Below are 22,720 nucleotides of genomic sequence, written 5' to 3'. Positions count from 1 at the left end.
AAAACACTTTCTTTAGCATTGGAGAATCCACATACCTGGCCACATACCAGACTGGTCCATCAGTGGCTTTCCTCTCTGAGGTCCAAAAATAATGTGAAACTCACAGTCTTCGTCTTCAACATACCACCTCTCTCTCTCTCTCTCTCTCTCTCTCTCTCTCTCTCTCTCTCTCTCTCTCTCTCTCTCTCTCTCTCTCTCTCTCTCTCTCTCTCTCTCGCTCTCTCTCCCTCTCCTCAGTGGCAAATATGAGAGGTGTGTTCACCACATCAAAGGCGCCCGGCTGTCAGTTAAACCTCTGTTCTGACGTGTATGAGTCTGATTGAGCTGTAGCGTACATACGTGTACAGCAAGGCATCTCGCTGCTAAAACATGTATTGAGCTGTAAGAGAGGCAGACAGACAGGAAGACCTGAGCTGTGTCTCTATCTCACCTCAGGGTTTCACATCCCTGCCGCACTCTGTGCCTTTCTATTCCTGTCATTGTATATAAGGGGAACCTTCCCGCTTCCTGGGTAAGCGGTTAGGGCGTCAGACTTGTATTCCAAAGGTTGCCGGTTCGACTCCCAATCCTCCAGGTTGATGGGGGGGGGGGCTGTCCCCTTGCACAGCTGAGGCATAAATGCAATTTCGTTTTGTGCAGTGAACATTTGTGTGCTGTGGAGTGCTATGTCACAATGACAATGGGAATTGGAGTTTCCCAGTTGGGCTTTCGCTTTCATAATGAAACCAATATACTCTGTCTCTTCAATTCAAGCTCGTTAAAAGCAAAGCATATGAAACGCAGATTACGTGGATTTCATGTTTATCACTGGCTTTGTTTGTGTGTTTACTGTTATGTCTCTGTCTCTGTCTCTGTCTCTCTCTCTTTCTCTCTCTCCTGTTCTGATAAATTGTTGTTTTGCTCAAATTTGTGATGCACTGTGGGGACAAAAGTTTAGCCTGCAGATGAGTGCCTTTGTGAGAGAATCAAGGCTGAATCAAGAAGCTATTCACTGCTTGATGACGCTTCAGGGGCTAAGCTTGCACATAGGCTTTACACAGGTTGGAAATGGGTTGGAAAAATGATAGAGAAGAGAGAGAGAGAGAGAGAGAGAGAGAGAGAGAGAGAGAGAGAGAGAGAGAGAGAGAGAGAGAGAGAGAGAGAGAGAGAGAGAGAGAGAGAGAGAGAGAGAGAGAGAGACAGAGACAGAGACAGACAGAGACAGAGAGAGAGAGAGACAGAGACTGGCAGACAAAGATACACATACAAATTAGAAACACTGTGAATTCCAGTGATATTTTGGTCCTCTTCCTACTATGCAGGTTTTGCAACTGTGTCTAATGCAGTAACTATTCTTATTTCTATAATATTCCAAAAACATATTTTGGAGTCAGCAGACACTTCAAGGTACTGACCTAAATTCAGGCGGGGACTGTAGGCATTCTCATTAAAACCTCTAAATGGCCCATTCATCAAGGCACTCAGGCATCGCCTGGCCCAGCGGAAGAGGAGAGAGAGAGGGGGAGATTCAGAGGGGGGCAAAGGAAGGGAGTGCGAGGCAGGGAGCTTGTGGCTAAGCTATATTCTGTTTTGCTTTTTCTTCAACTGTAAGTTGTTATGAGCCTGCTATAAGCCACCCTTCTCTCCCAGAAGAACCAGAGATGAGAAATGGAGCTGACTTGATCTTGTTGTTTGATGCATCTTCACAGTTTCTTGTTAATTTGCTTTTCTGAGAAAATCACTATGCAACCTCTTTGCACTGAACTAGTTTCTGAATTCCAGCTATAAGGCTATAATAGTTTATGAGCACAAGGACAGCACTCACTTTTTACATTTCAAAAAAATAATAAAATAAATAATGACAACATGACATTCTCTCCATTAAATGTTGAGAAAGTGGAGGCACATCATCAAAATCATTTTTTTTTTTAAACAGCAGACAGCGCTGCCATTGTCTCAACAGTTTATTAGCAACCTAGTAGCAAAGAGAGCTTGCACTCTAAATACAGAAAACACACAAAGTACAGAAACATACAGAACACAAAGGTCAGGTTTACCAAGGAACATGCACACAGTCTTAGTGTTACTTGTGTGTGCATGTCCGTATGTTTGTGTGTGTGTGCTGGGTCTGTGTGTGCATTGATAGTCATTGTTCACCAAAATGATTGCTAGTGTCATAGAATCAGTTATTGAGGTATGGACTTTAGTTCAGATGAAATGTTATAGCATGGGGAAAAAAGTGGCCCCCTGATTTCCTCACACAAAGCACTGCAGATGACTGTCTTGCTCTCTTCTCCAAACACATTATTGTTTATCAAAGGATTTCTTGTGCCAGAAGGTGCTATGGAGGCTTGCAGAATGGACTTCAATTCCGATTAAATGTTATAGCAAGTTGCCAGCTGATTTTCCCACAGAAATCACTGCAGGTGACTGCCCTTCTGCTTTGTCCAAATACAGCACTGTAGGGGATTTGGGTTTGATAAAGACCCATAAAATCCTACTTCATTACCGTTCGCTCTTGAAGACAGTGGATGTTTTGCAGATCTTCACTCCCTCACTCATCCATACCCTCATATCCATTAAGAACATAATTCTTTCCCTCACTGATTGGAGTATAGGCCTATTGGTACTTAAAAGTTGTGTTTGAAAAACTACATCTAAGTTTTAAGTACGGCTGTGTGAGACTGACAGTGCTCATAAATCAATGCAAAATGGCAATTATCACAGGGGATGAGCCAGCTACTGTATGTCTGATCTGAGAGTGCACACAAAAAAGTCCCCTTGCTACCCCTACCCCCTACTCGTAATCCTGCTTAAACTTTCCCTCCGCCCGCTAGCAATTACACCAGCGGCGCTCCGCAGTTCAGTCCCTCTAATGCCTCTTTCATTTTCATTTCCTCATTCAGACGTTCCCATCACCTTCTGCTGATTAGAGGTTCAAAGGTGAATGGAATAACATTGGGGTCACTCGAGTCTGCATGGTTTATATTGAGGAGCAGTGTTGACCTGTGCTGTGCAATGACACTTTATTTACACAGGGGGTGTTATTCTTCCGGACATTTTTTTCCGACTAGTTTGAGTAACCCATTGAATTGAACATCCCTTAGAACCAACTTGAACCCATGACCTTTGAAAATTGATTTTTTTTTCTCACTTATGGAATGTATTCAAAGGAATTAAAGCCCTTGGCTACTGGCGGAATTAATACATTTCCATTTACATCAGCTAAATTGAGACTCTGATCTCAATAATTAATTTATTTTTTAAAAGAGGTCTGTTGATATATATTTTGATAACCATACCCTCTTCACAGTTGACTTAAGGCCCTATGGCAAAGAAATTACCGGGTTGTATGTTTTTACCATATGTTCTTTGAAGTACTATCCTGAGTGTGTCTTTCCACTAGTGTGATTCTTCACATGGGTGTCACAGCTAGCAACATAAATGAAGGCTAGCAAATGCTTTCCAGGTTTTTGGTTCTATTCCTTGCTGTAAAATGTCAGTCCTACACCTATTTTCAAATCTCAGAATCAACTGGAAACAGTCTCCTTGATATTTCTCTGGTTACAGAGACACCTTTGAAACCACTACTTTTATATAGAATAAAACAGTCATCTGTCAACCCAGTTTTTGATACATAACTGATCAGATGTCGAGCAGACAAGCCAGACAGTGAAATGTGGAAGAAGAGCATTGCGGGGTCCTCCAGTTGTACATCAATGTTGCAATCTTTCTTTCTTTCTTTCTTTCTTTCTTTCTTTCTTTCTTTCTTTCTTTCTTTCTTTCTTTCTTTCTTTCTTTCTTTCTTTTTTAAATAACTTGAATTAATAAGCTCATTCGGTAACACTTTATTTTAGGGATACATCTATTACCACTAATACATACAATATTTATGCCTGTGTAAGTAACTTGTAAGGAATGTACTAAGCAAAATAAGACAGTTGTTAAGCATGTATTCACAAATGTCTTGTTCAGGCCCAATTAGGGATTTATTACTAATATAACCTTAGTAAGGACCAGTAAGCCTATATTTCTATTTATTAGTAAGTAGTAAGTGGCAGAATACAATGTGTATAAGCTCCCGACACACTGTGTGAACAAACCCTGAACAGTGTGAAAACAGATGCGGAATAAGGGTCCCTATTCTAAAGTGATGCATTGGTTAGCTCAGATGGCTCAGGGCCTCCACACTACCAAAGTCCCCCTTGTTACCTAGGGACCCCACACCACCCAGGCCCGCACTACCTAGCCCCACCCAATTATATAATTAATATCTTCCCAGCTAAGTCATCTAGTTTTCTCTTGTTCATTACAATGTAAGTGGGGTAACAGGAGCCTTTATATAGAAAGGATTGAACGTACACTTGTCAATGACGGTGGGTTGGTGAGATGTAATTTTTTTCATGTACCACTGATTTTTAATTGTAAAAAAACCCAAAATAAATGCAGAACATTAGAATAATAGTTTTGAAGCAAAACTAAACTATTCTTTTGTGATAATTGAGTTAATGTTCGAGAACATTTGCTTCAAGAAGTGCAGTGCATGATGGGTACGCAATCTAGGCCAACAGACAACCTACCCAGCTCTGAGCCTACGTCCTTAGCTCCTCCCCTCACTCGCAATTTGCCATGTATGTAACAACAGAAATATTATCATTGCTGCATTGGCCATGCATTGCATTGCTGACTAAGGGCGTACCCATCATGCACTGCACTTCTTGGAGATAAGTTTCTCAAACATCAACTTATTTATCACAACGGAATAGCTTAGTTTTGCTTCCAAACTATTACTCATCGTTATATTCTGTATTTATTGTAGGGTTTTTACAATTAAAACTAATTGGTGTATGAAAAAAATTACATCTCACCACCCACCGTCATTGAGAAGTTTACGTCCAATCGTTGCTATATATTGCTTCCTATTACTTACTCTTTTTTCAAATAGAAAAAGTGAGATCTATGCAACCAAGGAGACAAATGCAGAACTGGTAATGTTCTTACACTTTGCTTTCCGGGGGGGGTTAGAGTCGGGGCCCTAGGTAGTGCGGGGGCCCTATGCCATCTGGGCTAACCAATGCATCACTTTAGAATAGGGACCCTTATTCCACATCTGTTTTCACACTGTTCAGGGTTTGTTCACACAGTGTACCAGGAGCTTATACACATTGTATTCTGGCCCTTACTGCTTAGTCATAAATAGAAATCTAGGTCTACTAGGTCCTTACTAAGGTTATATTGGTAATAAATCCCTAATTGGGCAGGAACAAGACATTTGCGAATAAATGTCTAACAACTGTCTGATTTTGCTTAGTACATGCCTTACAAGTTACTTACTAAGGCATTAATATTGTATGTATTAGTGCTAATAGATGTATCCCTAAAATAAAGTGTTACCGCTCATTCATATTCCTCTGACTGTGTGTCACTCCTCTTTCCTTTTCCATAGAAAAGGGCTTCTCCAATATATAAATACTATCTGCTGAATACAAATGTGTGCATTAAAGATGTTCTCTCATATTAACTGTTCTGTATTGGAGTTTAGTAATGCAGAGAGCAAGTCTTTGTAAATGAGGAGGAAAATCAAAACCATAAAATAACTGTGCATGACTCTGGTTAGGCCTGAAAAGCAGTGCACGACTCTGGATAAATCCTGAAGCAGCCCTCCACTCAACCTAAAAGAATTATCCAATACATGCAGGATCCTTAATATCCCCAGTCACACACGCATGCATGCACACACAGACAGACAGACAGACAGACAGACAGACAGACAGACAGACAGACAGACACACACACACGCACGCAAGCACGCACGCACGCACGCACGCACGCACACACACACACGCACACACGCACACACGCACACACGCACACAATAAATTGAGGGCTCTTCATATCTCCAGTACCCCTATGAAGCACCAAGCTCCTATAAAAAGAAACTGTTAGAAACCAATAATGCTGAGTGGGTGACATTGCACCCTGGCTAACCCCAAGACCTTATTGATTTGACCTTGGTAGTAAATATACATATATACATGCATTCACTCCATAGATTGTATATTACTTACACTTTACTAATTACTAATAGTTCTGTCAGATCCCCTCTAGTCAAAAATGAGACGGAAACAGAGATACATTTTAGAAGCTTTATTTCTGAATGCATACATTTGTGTTTGGGGGTATGGCTCTGTTCGGAGGAAGTTCCCCGGCTTCTCCATGAGCTCCATGGAAGCCAATACAGGGAACAACAGCATCCTCAGGTGGTGTGCCTTCCATTTAGCTGGAAAGGCAAAATACCCCCTAGAACAGAGCAAGCAACAACAACAACATGACATTGTTTGACAACGATTAGTCTGGTGGAGCAGGGGAGGTGGTGGGAGCAAAACAAGCAGCAAAAAGTAATGACAGGAAAACAAATTCGGTAGTTTAAATAAAGCGCGCCATATGTCAGCATCCAATTGCGAGCTGCAGCTGATTAACCAAAGCGCAGCTGATTAGTGGAGAGTTGTATGGGTTGGGTCGGCGTCAGCCAATAGGCAAAAGGGCGCGTTGACTATGTGGTCTGCCAGAACTAACGCAGATTGCTTGATTTCTGTCAGATCCACTCTAGTCAAAAATGAGACGGAAACAGAGATACATTTCAGAAGCTTTATTTCTGAATGCATACATTTGTGTTTGGGGGTATGGCTCTGTTCGGAGGAAGTTCCCCGGCTTCTCCATGAGCTCCATGGAAGCCAATACAGGGAACAGCAGCATCCTCAGGTGGTGTGCCTTCCATTTAGCTGGAAAGGCAAAATACCCCCCAAACAGACCATACCAGAAACACAGACCAAACAATTGCATTAGTTGGAAACGGGGCATTTAACAACCCCCCGAAACAGATATGAGGCCACCAGACGTGACTAACGATTAACGAATATTATCATTAACATTATTGAACTGTGGTAATGCCTGATGTAAAAAGAGAAGGAGTGCTATGCTTTAGCATAGACCGAAATGTGGTGAGACACAGTATGAACTTGCCCAGCAGCAGTAAAAGAAAAAGCGTGCCCAGCAGCAATTCAAGAAAAACTTGCCCAGCAGTAGTTAAAGAAAAACGTGCCCAGAGGCGGTGACCAGGCTGCAGTAGTTACATGGGCCTGTAGAGGGGGAAAAAAATGGATGTCACCAGCCAATAAGTAGAATAAAATGTAATTATCCTGCCAGCATTACATATAGATTGGCCGCAGTTAAGATACACAAGACAAGCGGCAGCCTAAGCTAGGGACAGTTAAGTGCCCCATGCCACCAGCTGGGAGTAGACACGGGTAGAATAATGGACTAGACTGGCTGTTGGACAGAATGAACAATATAGTATGATGTACTTAAGAAATTGGTGTTAAAGATGGTTAAACACTGGCCAAGATTCATTAGGGTAAGGTACACTAGACCAGGGGCAGTATAGGCCTAATAGTGCCTTACAAGCAGCACAAGCGCTACTGCACAAAGAAACTGAGCTAGCAGAAAGATACATAGCCATGCGAGGTCACAGTTAGGCATATGACCGGGCCTACACATTTAGCAGCTCTAACAGATGAGCAATATAGCCATGCCAGCACAGCTTACATCAGCCAGTAACATTAAGACAATGCACCCCTTGCTAGTAGCAATGACTGATTTCAGACAAAATAGACAGGTCATCAGCTGGGAAAATTAGGCCTTTCGTCCTACCGCACTTTTCTCTGTGGATTACTGACCAGAAGTTTCCGGTGAACCAGAAGCTATGTGTTGACGCCCAGGGGGCTGGGCTACACAAACCTTCTGGTACACCTGTGATTCGCTCTCCTCCTCCGTTTACGAAATAAACGGGGCAGCACGACGAATCAGGATCGTAGGGAGGGATTTCAGTGGGTATGACGTTTATCGAACGCAACTCCCTCCCCCAGGGTAGTTCGGCTGTGCCCGCCCCCTCCCTGAATCACAACAGTAATGGCGGCGTGCGAGGAGTTATCATGCGTCGGGATGGAAGCAGTAATTTCAGCGGTGTTATCCAAAATACCTCAAGTTGATTTTCTAAAGGATGTTGTTCTGTTTTGGTTCCCGACCTGGCAGCGCTTACGTGACGACACGTCCTACGTCACAAAGCTTCAACGTGAGTGGTCGAAGTGTCATGTCATTCATATGAGGTTGCTCCAACCGCGTGCAAGCATCTTTTGACTAAACCCCGCCTGCGGAGAGGCGTGAAAGGGCAGTGTACCAGTAGCCTGTTACTTACAGGCTACTGGTTCACCAGGAAAGACCAGAAGCCCTATTGGAAGAAATTAAAACATGGGGCCACGTCAAATTTTGCTCAGAATTCAATATGGCCGCCATTTTCCAAAATTACTTGTTTTCATGCATTATTACATTGTACTATAAGGTGATATTCATGAACGATGAACTACTTTCAGCACTATTCTGTCCTATTTCCTTACATACATGTTTACAAAGGTTGACTAAACTATAAGAAATGAAAATAAAGTTGGCCACCTTGCAATATCCAAAGGAAAGTGCTGAAAATAAGGATTGAAATGCACATACAGAGTCTATGGCTGCGAAAATTAGGCCTATTGTCCTGTCAGGGTTTTCACAGTGGATTACAGACCAGAAGGCCTATTTAAAAAGATTCACCAGCTGGTTGCCATCTCAAATGTGCTCCAAAATTCAAATTGCTCTCTGTTTTTCAGAATGGCAGACTTTAATTTAATTTTCTCAATACTGTAAGACCATAATTATCAATGAAGTGAAATTCTGTCCTATCTCCTATCTACAGACGTGAGTACTAAAGTTGGCAACAGAAAGATGTAAATTTCCTATAGACAATATCCTAAGGATTGTTGTCAGAAAATGATTGAATTACACATACACAGTTGACTGCTGAAAAAAAGGCTATTGATGTGCCTTTTCACATTAGATTTCTGACCAAAAGTTTTTCAGGCCTACATTTTTTGCATAAAGCAAGGGTGAGTGTGCGTGCGTGTGTGCGTGCGCATATCACCCGCTCATCTTTCCCCTGCTCTACAGTGTCTTTCCCCCACACACTATTCTGCCTCCTCCACCCCCTCACTCATCCCCCCACACACTATTCTGCCCCCCAAACCCCTCACTCATCCTTCCCATGCTACTCTGCCCCTCCACCCCTAACTCACCCCCCACTATTCTGCCCCCCACGCTCAACCCCCCAGACTCATTCTTTCCCCACCCCCCACCCCCCATCCAATTTGAAAAATTTGGCTGGTCACACCCCCCCCCCCCCCCACACACACACACACATTATTCTGCCCCTCCGAACCGCCCACACACTATTCTGCCCCCCCACCTCCTAATTCAATCCCGACTCATTCCCCCCAGCCCCACTCTGCCCCCCTACCCCCGTTCACCCCCTCATTCATCCCCCCGCTCCTCCACATCGTTCGGTCCCCCCTACACCCCCCCCCCACCTTAGCCCCCCCCCCCTCCCCCCCCCCCCCCCCCCCCCCCCCCCCAACACACAGACACACCCGGTCTACTGTGTCTATATCAGTGTATGTAAAGAAGCACACTGGCCACACACACTTGAGAAAAGCGCATCTCAGGCGCACGTACAAATGCACACACACTCACACTCACACTCACTCACACACAGACACTCACACACACACTCACACGCACACGCACACGCACACACGCACACACACACACAGTTTGGCAGAATATGGCATTTTTCAGCAGTACACTGTGTTTGTGAAATTCAATCATTTGACAACATTCCTTTGGATATTTCAAAGCGGCAAGATACAGGGGGTGGACAAAATAACTGACACCTATCATTTTAGTGTTGGAAGTTTAATGGCTCAAGTGGACCAGCCTGTTGGCCAATCTTCATTAATGGCACATTGCACCAGTAAAGTGAAGTGTGAAGGTTCAATTAGCAGGGTAAGAGCACAGTTTTGCTCAAAATGTTGCAATGCACACAACATTATCGGTGACATGTCAGAGTTCAAAAAGGAGAAATTCTTTTGCATCTTTGACCGAGACAGCAAGTCTTTGTGATGTATCAAGAGCCACAGTATCCAAGGTAATGTCTGCATACCACCAAGAAGGATGAACCACATCCAACAGCATTAACTGTGGATGCAAGAAGAACTAAATGACTCTAAAATAACAGGTGTCTTGGTTATTTTGTCCACCTACTGTATATATATTCATGCCTTTTTCTAGACAACCTTTATACTCACGTCTGTAAGGAAATAGGACAATTTAACTGAAAAATAGCTAATCTTTACTGGTAATTATGGCCTTACAGTATTGAGAAAAATGTGTGAAAGTCTGCCATTCTGAAAAACAGAACAACAAAAACATTTTGAATTTTGGAGAACATAGATGGCCCCAAGTTTTCATCTTTTTCAATAGGCCTTCTGGTCTGTAATCCACTGTGAAAACCCTGACAGGACAATAGGCCTACTTTTCCCAGCCATAGACTCTGTATGTGCATTTCAATCATTATTTTCAGCACTTTCCTTTGGATATTGCAAGATGGCCAACTTTATTTTCATTTATTTTACTTTAGTCAACCTTTCATCGTTCATGAATATCACCTCATAGTACAATGTAATAATGCATGAAAACAAGTCATTTTGGAAAATGGCGGCCATATTGAACTCTGAGCAAAAATTGACGTGGCCCCATGTTTTAATTTCTTCCAATAGGGCTTCTGGTCAGTTATCCACAGAGAAAAGTGCGGTAGGACGAAAGGCCAAATTTTCCCAGCTGATGACCTGTCTAAAACACTTACAATACACTGGCAAAAACAGCCAGTTTTTTCACCAAAATCAGTAGCCTAGTAAACCAGCACCCACTGGACGCCAACATTTTTTTGGGCTGCGTGTGGTCTGCGCGGGTCGCATCGTTTTAGTGATCTGCCAAACTTGCCAAGAATCTGACAAACCAATCACAACGCAGAGATATGTTTTGAATCAAAGCGGGAGGGGTTTTGAGGGAGTGACGACGAAGCTCGCAACATTGGGAACAAGCACATCAACAAGAAAGATAGCGTGTTATGTTTCTTACTTATAAGAAAGCGATGTGCACACTGGCGTGCAAACTGATACAATTTATTAAAGTAACAATAACAACATGACTCGGACCCGGTTTCAATGTAGCCGAGTAACTGAATAACTGACAGTAGTAGTAACATAGCAACAGTATACATTCTGTAAGAGGTTCCGGTAAGTATGGTAAGGGACTATACAATCATATATTAATGCGCATATCAATGCAAGATATTCAGAGTGAATATTACATCCCCCTTCTTTTGAAAGAATCAGGTTCACATTAAATAAATTACCTTTAAATAGTATCGCTATGCAATGAATAACTCTTGTTTAAAAATCTGTAAATATCATTACAAGAAGTATCAAAATACTGGTGATATCAACATTCTATATTATAGCATTAATAAATAAGGTAAATAACTTACTGCGCATAACAAATATTACACTTAAAAATACCCATGTGCATTTACGGTAACAATTAAATATATTACTCATTAATCACAAGTATCATTGACAGTATACTAAAAGTTCTTTTTTTTTTTTTTTCAGTGTCCATTGCACAGTGTTCAAGTCCTCTCTTGTTCTTCATATCAGTGTGTAATGCAAAGTGTCTTTTTTTTTTTTTTTCATCAGGGCAGCGTTCGGCGTTCACCCTTTCTTTCTTTCTTTCGTGTGTGCATGCGTGTGTGTCTGGTTGTAAGGGCAGCGTTCGGCGTGCACCCTTGTCGATCACAAGTGAATAGTGTGTATGTGTGTGTGTTTGTGTGTATGCTCGTCAGTGTGGGTGTGATGATCTTCCTTGGTGTGCAGGAGATGTCGCCGGTTTCTCCTGTACTCCTGACCTTCAGCTGCACGGATGTGGTAGGAACGATCTGTGTCGGCTGGTCTGATGACTACCGCAGGCTTCCAGTGTCCGTGTTCCTGGAAACGGATGCGTTGACCTTCATGCAGTGGTGGAAGATGCTTGGCCGTTCTGTCGTAGTACTTCTTCTGCTGTTGTTGCTGATGTACTCGTCGACTGTGGACTTGTGCTTGGCTGATGACCTTCGGCTGAAGTTGAGTGTGCGTGGTTGGAATTACTGACCTTAGGCGACGACTCATGAGTAGTTGAGCTGGTGATGCGAGGTTGTCCACAGGTGTGTTGCGGTACTCGAGCAGGCTCAAGTAGGGATCTCGCTTGTCAGCTTTGGCCTTGTTCATCAGAGTCTTTGCGATTTGCACTGCTTTCTCAGCGAGGCCATTGCTCTGAGGATAGTGTGGGCTTGTGGTGGTGTGTGTAAACTCCCACGCGCTGGCAAAATCCTCAAATTCCTTGCACTTATACTGCGGGGCGTTGTCGGATATGAGAGTCTCTGGTATTCCATGTCTGGAAAATGTTGCTTTGAGCTTGTGTATGACTGCAGAAGCTGTGGTGGTGGTTAGCTTGTCAAGCTCGAAGTATCTGCTGTGGTAATCCACTGTGATGATGTAGTGGTCGTTGTTCCACATGAACAGATCAGATGCAACGGTTTGCCACGGTCTCTCAGGGATCTTGTGACTCAGCATGGGCTCTTTGGTGTTGGAGCGTCTGTTCTCCAGGCAGATGAGGCACTTCCCGATCATTTCATCTATCTGCTTGCTCATGCCTGGCCAAAACAGAATGTCTCTCGCTCTCTCCTTGCTCTTTTCCATGCCCATGTGGCCAAGATGTATGCGTGACAGCATGTCTGTGCGTAGTGAGAGTGGAATGAGAATTTTCTCACCTTTGAAGATGATGTTGTCAATCTGTGTGAGCTCGTCTCGGTGATTCCAGAACTCAGCGATGCTCGGAGGGCACCTTCTCCTCTGCTCAGGCCATCCCTCTGCGATTGTTCTTTTCAGTTGTCTGAGCTGTGGATCTTTGTCAGTCTCTGTTTGGATTAGTTTCAGTTTTTCATCACTCACAGGTAAGTTGTCATAAAGCAGGTGTACTTGCATGTCCATACCTTCACTCAGGCTGTCATCCTGGTCTTCCAATGACTTTCTGGATAGCGTGTCTGCTACAGGAATGTCTTTGCCTGGCTTGTGGACGATGGTGAAGTCGTACCTCTGCAGCTGTAGGAACATGCGTTGCAGTCTCGGTGGTGCTGCTGCGAGTGGCTTGCGGACGATCGACTCAAGAGGCTTGTGGTCGCTCTCGACGGTGATGTGGTGACCATAAACGTACTGGTGAAAGCGTTTACATCCAAAGAGTATGGCGAAGAGCTCCTTCTCGATCTGAGCGTAGTTGACTTCACACTCAGTGAGGGCTTTCGACGCATATCCGATGGGTTTGCCGTCTTGTAGTAATACTGCACCTAGGCCGTACTTGCTGGCGTCGACTTGCAGTGTGAGTTCTTTGTCGGGATCAAAGTATGTCAACACTGGACCTGGTTCGCGTGTGATGAGGTCTTTGATCTTCTGGAAAGCTGCCTCGTGCTGCGTATCCCAGATGAACTCACTGGACTCTTTCAACAGGTGACGTAGTGGTGCGTTGATGCTCGCAAGTCCTGGAGCAAATTTGGCCAGATAGTTTATCATGCCGAGGATGGTTTCCAGCTCACCTTTATCTTTCGGCGGCTTCATTTCTCTCACGGCTGCAATTTTGGCAGGGTCTGGCTTGACTCCATCTTTGGTGATGAGGTGACCAAAGTAGCTGACTTCTGTAGCGCAGACGATGCTCTTCTCTGGGTTCAGCTTTACCCCTCGTTCTCGGGAACGTTGCAGCATTGCACGCAGGTTGTTGTCGTGTTCCTGTTTGGTCTTTCCATAGATGAGGATGTCGTCCACTATTGCCATGACGCCCTGTAGGTCCTCGTAGGTCTCATTCACCTTTCTCTGAAATTCATCCTGAGCTGATTTCAGGCCAAAGGGAAGACGGAGGAACCTGTAGCGCCCAAACACTGTGTTGAAAGTGGTCAATAGTGAAGACTCCTCTGTGAGCTTAATAGCCCAGTAGCCTGACTTTGCGTCCATCACACTGAAGTAACTTGCTCCAGTGAGCCTAGCTGTGATGTCATCTAGTGTTGGTAATGGGTAGTGTGGACGTTTGATTACCTTGTTCAAGTCGCGAGGGTCTAGGCATATCCTCAGCTTGCCTGTGCGGGGTTTTTCTGCTGCTACCATGGAGTTGACCCATTCGGTTGGCTCGGTGACTCTTGTGATGACATTTTGCCTCTCCATGCTCTGTAGCTCCTTCTGTAGGCGATCTCTCAGTGCCACAGGGACGCGCCGTGGTGGATGGACTACAGGCACAGCATCGGGGTCAATGTGGATGGTGCATTCCCCTGGAAACAGACCTATTCCCTTGAACACATCTGCAAACTCCTCCATTACTGGTTGTTCAGGTTGGTTAAACACAGACAGGATTAATTCAATCAGTCCAAAATCAAGACATGCTCTTAAGCCTAACACTGGTGGTGCGTGTGTGTCAACTACATGCAGCTGTAAAGTCATGTGTTTGTCTTTGTACTGACACTTCATGTTGCACTTGCCTCTGACGACGAGCTGTTCACCACCATACCCATAGAGAGGGCGTGTTGAAGGTTGAAGCACGTCGTGTATTCCCAAGCCATCGAAGACGCGTGTGGGAATGACGTTGGCAGTAGCACCGGTATCCAGCTTGAATTTGACTGTACTTTGTTTTGGTCCGACCAGCAGGCTAGCGAATGCTTGTTCTCTGTCATGAGCGCTGCTTTTCTGTGTCACGGCATCGATAAACAATCCGTTCTCACTGTCTGAATCACCACTCTGTTGTGCTCTGGCTTCGCTCACTGTGTGTACTTCTTTTCGACTCCTAGAGCGACAAACTTTAGCGAAGTGGTTCCACTTGTTACAGATCTTACATTGTTTGCCTTTCGCCGGGCAGTTCTCTCTATCATGTTGTTTATTTCCACAGGAGCCACACGTCTTGCCTCGGTCTCTGTTGTCATCACGTCTGTGTGCTACACTGTTGCCGTCTCGCGCCCTGTCATGGTGGGGTTTCCAAGCTCCCTTCAACGGCTTCTTGCTAATGGCATGAACTGACTGGTCGCGCGAGTTGCCATTCATAGTTTTAATTTGAACTTGGGCGAGTTCATGAGACCTAGCGATGTCAAGGGCTTTGTCCAGAGTTAACTCCGACCCAACATTCAATAACTTCTCCCGGACTTTAGGGGAGTGTATGCCGAACACAATACGATCACGTATCATTTCATCTGTGTTAGCATAATTACAGTCTTTGGCTAGTAGCCTGAGTTCAGTTACAAACTGTTCGAATGATTCGCTCGCGCCTTGTACTTTCTCGTTGAACTTATAACGGGCGAATATTACGTTGGACTTTGGTGACACATATTCCTCAAAGCGAGTATAGTACACTTCCAGCGACTTACGTTGTGCTGTTGTCAATGTCCAAGTATCGTAGATGTCACGACCCTTTTCTCCGACCCAGAGGAGAAGATAACTGCATCTTTCCTCTTCTTTCAGGGCTCGATATGGTCCAGTAAACATCAAGTCAACATGTAACTTAAACTTTCTCCAAGCTACCGGCAAGTTGTTAGCATCCCAGTCCATCTGTGGCGTTGGTACTCCTGTAGTTTCCATCTTTCGTCGTCTTGTTTCACGTTCTTTACTCTGACACCATGTTATGTTTCTTACTTATAAGAAAGCGATGTGCACACTGGCGTGCAAACTGATACAATTTATTAAAGTATAAACAGTAACAACATGACTCGGACGTGACCGGTTTCAATGTAGCCGAGTAATTGAATAACTGACAGTAGTAGTAACATAGCAACAGTATACATTCTGTAAGAGGTTCCGGTAAGTATGGTAAGGGACTATACAATCATATATTAATGCGCATATCAATGCAAGATATTCAGAGTGAATATTACATAGCGCTGATTGGTCAGTGCCGGCCTATAGGCACAGGCGCAGTTTGAAAGACAACGGGTTGTTCTCATCAACAATCTTCGGATGTACTATTCATCGGGGCCAGACTAAATTACATATCCAATCTCACATTTAGGCTGGTTTATTAGGCTACAAAATCAGTGCGCCTCGGATCCTTAAGACTACCACCTTCAACAAGGAGCCTATTGTTTGGGCCTTCACATCTTGGGAATAGTCACAAACTATGCACTTTTATTTAATTGATATTTTACTTTAGAAATTACTGCATGAACAGGTGAGAAGGTAGGATTTACATGTTGACATATGCAGGGCCGCTGACAAGCTTTGGCTGGGCCCAGGACAAAGTCATCTGATAGGGCCCTCCAATGCATTCAATGCAATGAGGACCCAATTATGGGACCCCCATCTCCCTGGGCCCGGGACAAATGACCCCTTTGTCCTCCCTCGTCACCTTCCCTGGACATATGTATATGCATATGCAGCATGTTCCTTGCCAGATGGTTTTCTCTCTCCAGTGCTTAAAAAGACAATGTCACAGAAAATGCTGGAAAAAACTCTGTCAACAATTAAAGCGTCCGTCACTCAGAGAGAGGTTGACATAAAAAGGAAATGACACCAGCATACACAAAAATATTCAAAAGAGAAATAGACACATTATTCGAGATAAATGTCAAATATCATGTTCATAACATTCAAATGGTAATCATTTATTGATGTTATATTAACATACGATTCTTGCTGGGTTTCAGGGTGTAAATTTAAAAGGGAAAACTGGACAGCTGGTATGGTTGTAACTAGCACACATTAGCACTCATTACACATTAGGGGATATTCCACACAATTATTAACAGTCATCGTAATAAGCATGACGGTAAACACAAATTATGGCCAACCTCATTTTTATCTCGAGCTGTTTCTTGGAAAGGGATCACTGGAGGAATACTGGTGTTTGAAGTGATGCATAATTGAATCAATAGCAAATGGGCTTCATAAATATCCAATGACTTAACCTGATATTCCCTTGATATGGCCTGTGTGTGTGTGTGTGTGTGTGTGTGTGTGTGTGTGTGTGCGCGTGTGTGTGTGCGTGTGTGTGTGTGTGTGTGTGTGTGTGTGTGTGTGTGTGTGTGTGTGTGTGTGTGTGTGTGTGTGTGTGAGTCCATGTACCCGTGTGTGCATGTACAGTATGTGTGTCCTTGGCAGGTGCACATACAGTAGATCTGGCGCGTAGGTATCACCGTTGGCAGTCGTTGGCCCCTCTGGCTTGCCATAGACAGGTCAGGTGCTATACCCCTCAGGCAGCCCATGGGAGGGATGAAGGATCATGGGTCTCTCTCTGCCTCCCTGCCTCAGATTAAACGTGTCATATTCCTGGGGGAGCAGAGAGGCTTGATAGATCATGTGCTGTGTGAGCTAGGCAGGCAGCCAGGCGGTTGAGGGGGCATACTGAGAGGAAGGCAACCAGGCATGCAGGTAGAAACGCGGCCAGGCAGGAAGACAGCAGACAGACAGACAGGCAGGTAGACAGCAGACTGTCAGGAAGATATAACCTGAATCAAGCAGGCAGGCAGGTAGACTTGAGACAGACAGACAGGCAGGAAGACAGGTGGTAAAGCATAACCTGAATCAAGCAACCAGGCAGATAGACTTCAGACAAACAGACAGGCAGGCAGGGAGACAGGTGGTAAAGCATAACCTGAATCAGGCAGGCAGGCGGGTAGAGTGGCGGGCAGGCAAGTAGCCAGCAGACAGACAGGTAGATAGCTGACGAGCAGGAAGACACGCTGAGGGGAAGTTAGCCAGGCATGCTGGTAGAAAGGCAGACAGGCGGGTCAGGCAGGAAGGCATGATATCAATCAGGCATGCAGGCAGGTGGGAAGAAAGGCAGGCAGTCGGGTAGACAAGAGGCAGGCAGGCAGACAGATAGACATACAGGAAGAGGTAGACATAGTAATACAGTATAATATCGGGCAGACAGACAGGCAGGAAGACATAAAATTAATAAGACAGCCAGACATAGTAATATCGTATCGACCATGCATGCAGGCAGAGAACCGGGCATCTGCCTGCCAGGCAGGTGGGTAGACAGCGGGCGTGCAGACAGGCATAGTCAGCCATCCAAGCCAGCCAGGCAGGCGGGTAAAGAAGCAGGCAGCCAGCCAGCCAGGCATGGCGTCGGGTCAATGCTTAGCCTCGCATCGCTTTCCTGGTACCCTACAGATGGTGTGCGTATGTGTGTGTGTGTGTTTGTGTGTGTGTGTGTGTGTGTGTGTGTGTGTGTGTGTGTGTGTGTGTGTGTGTGTGTGTGTGTGTGTGTGTGTGTGTGTCCGCACACATGTGTGATGGAGGGGAAAGTGTGATCGATGGAGGGGAAAGAATGGCGGTTATTTATGGGGCAGAGAGGCGATTAGACCCACACAGCCACTTAGCCTTTGCCACGTGTGCTGGTTTGTGCCAACCAGTGGACATGAGCGTCATGTTGCCTGATGTATGGTGTTTAATCTCATCGCATAATGTAAGCGGCTGCTCTTATTTGTTTGGTTGTTAAACTTGATTGTGTTTTGCATTGGTGGTCATTATGTGAGGCGTGTTGTATGCGTCTGTCTTGCAGGGATTATATTAGCCTCTGCACTTGTTTGGTTGTCATGCAAATTCATGTTTTTGCATTGATCGTTTGTCTGCTGTGTGCATTTGTGTTACAGTGGATTAAATCAGTCTCTGTGCTCACTACACTGCAGAGAACCATGGAGGAACATGGTCAACACGCTGCAACATGATCTCTCAGAAATCTGTGGAATGGACACAGACCTTTGGGACACAAAATCTGTGTGGGAATATAGAAAGCATTTCCGCGATTCAATCACGGAAAACAATTTCGTGTCCAGGGGCACGGGATATTGGCGAAATCCATGAAACTGACACGGAGATCAGGCTGCAACGCAAGGAATTATGGTGGGTTTATTGGGGGTATGTATACATGTGTTTGAGTGGGTGAGCACAATTACTGCCGCACAATGGTGAGTGGCACTGTAATATCTGAGTGGTGGTGGTGGTTGTGTGTGTGTGTGTGTGTGTGTGTGTGTGTGTGTGTGTGTGTGTGTGTGTGTGTGTGTGTGTGTGTGTGTGTGTGTGTGTGTGTGTGTGTGTGTGTGTGTGTGTGTGCATAGTTTGTACATGCATGTGCATACATACACTGCAGCACATTTCCTTTTGTTGCCAGATGTGCATGAGCGCCGGCCAAGTGTGAAATAAGAAAAAAAAATCTTAATTAGTGTGCAGAGCAGATCCCTTATAGACTAATCCTCCTCCACCTACACCACGACCTTCCTCCTCCATCATCTACTCCTCCTCCTACTCTCCCTCCTCAATCTCCTTTTCCTCCTCCTCCTCCTCCTCTCCCTCCTCCATGCCCTTCCTCCTCCACCATCTCCTCCCCCTGCTCCTCATCCTCAGCCACCTCTCCCTCCTCCATCTCCTCCCCCTGCTCCTCCTCCTCCTCCACCGCCTTCGCCTCCCATCTCCCCCACCCACAATCCCCCAACCTAACCTTACTCTTCCATAGATCTGTGCTTCCTCCATCTCCCCAACCTTGTCCACCTATCCCCTTCCTTCCTTCATTCCTTCCTTCATTCTTTCTTCCATCATTCCTTTGTCCGTTCTTTCATTCATTCATTCCTTCCTTCCACATCTATCCTCTCCACCCATCCGCCACCCTCCAACCCCATCCATCCATGTACTGTATCCATGCCTCTATTCCTAATGGGCATTATCTAAAGGGCACCTTCATTTGTACTTCACAAGGCCAAGGTGATCTCACAGCATGCATCACACCTGTGTATTACAGGGTGCATGGAAGTGAATCAGACAGAACACACCCCAGACACGATACAATGCAAGCAAGTCTCATCTTCACGGCAATTAATTAATTATTTGCTAATTATCCTGATAGTTTTGGCTTCTTATTTGCTATCCCTCCTCCTGTCCTGTCCTCCGTGTCCACAGACGGGTGTTAACAAGGTGCCTTTCATGCTCTTTAGTGTACAATTACAGCACAATTACAGCCTAGCCGGCGCAAACAGCTGTCGAGACACATCAGGACAAGGAAAGAAATGAAAAAGACGTGTTCCACTTTAACACCTACAATAATTTGGTCTCAGTGCATTTCAAATCAATTTGTTAATTTTCTGCTTATGCTGTTCCACACAGCTCCTTCTTTGATGGCTTCCGCCTGGCTGGAGGGATAACTCCGTAGTGTTCCTCAACGGGGGTGGTACAGCCCCCCAGGGTGGGTTGGGGAGCTCTAGGGGGGCGTTGAGAAGGATACAGCTGAGAGGGGGTGGTGCTTAGTTGCCATTGGGAGGCATTAGTCCATTTAATTTTTTGATAGTAAGAGGGGGCGTTGTCAGGCTTATGATGAGTTGAAGGGGGCTTTGGGAGGCTTGTGATATAACCAAGGGGGCCTTTGTTCAAAAAAAGTTGAGAACCACTCCTCTAATGGCAGCAAATTATAGTGATTGTTTGGCACCGTCCTTCAGACAAGTCGACAACTGGCACTTTACATCGTCATGGCAACAATAAAATTACATGTCAGACAGGAGAAAAATAGAACTGTCCCTGCTGTCTAGCTGATATGAAATGTCACGTTTGAAAGTGGAGAAGGGAGAAAAAAATATTCAATTTCTTTAGGAATACATGTGTTCAAGTAAGTAAGTGCCAACATTGTCTAAAATGGTGCAATTTCATCCAATTTCCTGGCTGTAATGAAAACTACCCATACTATCTGTGTCGCATCCTTGAGTGTGCGACCAAATTAGCAGAGATGTCTTCGTGTCTATTACCATCTCCCAATGTCAAGTGTTCTACCCTTGGTAGAGAGTGAAACGCCTTGTGATTGGATACTCCGCGGAGTTTGCCAAAGAGTATCCAATCACTGGCGTTTCATACACTACCAAGGCTAGAACACTTGACATTCGGAAATGTTTTTTGTGTTTTCCAGTTAGGCCAAGAGAATGCATGAAGCCTCCTGGTAATTATGTAGTGAACCTACTTATGTAAACAAACACACATGCTGTGCGTTTGCAAGTCCTTCCTCTGCTGTCCAAAAATGTTAGTCTGCCATAATCAGATCCAAAGGGCAATTGTGATTGCAGCTAACCCATATGACAAGACTCTAAGAATTGAGAACAGATGCAACAGCATTGAGAAAACAAACAGAAAACTATTATGGTATTCATGAAACCACAATAGCAATACACTTGTCCTTGCACGCTTATCACAAAGGGAGTTTATATAGGCTAATCCAACACTTTTGTCCATCATGCCCTGATCAGAGAATCTTCATGGAAAAGAAAGCTTGGGAGAGAGAGAGAGAGAGAGAAGAGAGAAAGAGAGAGAGAGAGAGAGAGAGAGAGAGAGAGAGAGAGAGAGAGAGAGAGAGAGAGAGAGAGAGAGAGAGAAGGCAAGTTGTCATCTGAACAGTGTCTTCACCTAAACCAATGAAATCCCACAGATTGGCCTCAGAGCCAGAGACTGAATCTCACTAAAGCCTCGATAGGGAAGAAGAGTAGGAGAAAAATCTTGTGGATTCCCACTGTGTGTGTGTGTGTGGACCTGGCATGTTCATACTTAACAGCCATGCTCAGAGTAAAGGGATCTAATGACAAATAAAGCCACCAATAAGAGATCAGACTATCGTGATTTCACCAATAACAGATCAGGTTATTGTTTTGTATATATATAAATGTATATATTTTGGGGGCATTTTATCCTTTATTCAGATAGGACAGTGAAAGAGGAACAGGACATGAGTGGGGAGAGAGAGTCGGGGAAGGATTGGCAAATGACGCGGGCAGGAATCGAACCCGGGTCGACAGCACAGTGGCCCAGTGTCCTACTGTTAGGTCACGGTAGTGCCTCAGATCAGCTTATTGTGATTCCACCTGTCCACTGTAGACACGGGCAAAAGGCAGAGCAATGGGAATGACATAGTATTGATGGTTGGTAAAAATAGCAATTCGGAAGAGGAGGGTCAATGGTGCAATCCCAAAGCCCGCCGATAATACCTACAGTGGTGCTCATGTTTACATACCCCAGCAGAATATACGCTTTCTTGGCAATTTCTCACAAAATATGAAGGATTACACAAAACCTTTTTTTTCACTCATTGCTAGTGACTGGCTTAAGATATTTATTAGCAATCTTCTGTGTTTACTCTTTCAAAAGCATGATCACAACCCAAACTACCCAAATGACCCTGTTCAAAAGTTTACATACCCTAGTTTCTGATGCTGAATATGGCCCTGTTTAACATCAGGGACCGCTCTAAATTGTTTATGGTAGCTGTGGATAAGGCTCTTAATGTTTTCAGATGACAAAACAGCACATTCTTCTAGAATGGTTGTTTCCTATAAAATTATTGGGTGTCTTGCTGGAACCACATTTGAGGTTTCCCCTGAATGGCTCAATGATGTTGAGATCAGGAGAGTAAGTCGGTCACTCAAAAACTTCATCTTATTCTTTCTGAAGCTAATGACGGATTGATTTGGCTTTCTGTGTTGAAATATTGTCATGTTGGCATGTCCAAACAATGGACCATGTGCAGTTTCAAGGCTGATGAGTGTCAAGTTTCCTCCAGTATTTTCCACAGGGCAATGTATTCATCATTCTGCGAGTATGGACCAAAAGTATAGTGCATTTGTAACTCAAATGTCCCCATGACATCAGTGGTCCATGACCATGTTTCACAGAAGGGCATGGTGTAACTTTCATCATAGGCTCCGTTGACTGTTCTCCAAATGGTA

This window comes from Engraulis encrasicolus, chromosome 7, assembly GCF_034702125.1.
Source record: "Engraulis encrasicolus isolate BLACKSEA-1 chromosome 7, IST_EnEncr_1.0, whole genome shotgun sequence".
Classification (NCBI taxonomy): Eukaryota; Metazoa; Chordata; class Actinopteri; order Clupeiformes; family Engraulidae; genus Engraulis; species Engraulis encrasicolus.
The sequence above is the reverse complement of the archived record's forward strand: the minus strand, read 5'-3'. Positions refer to the sequence as shown.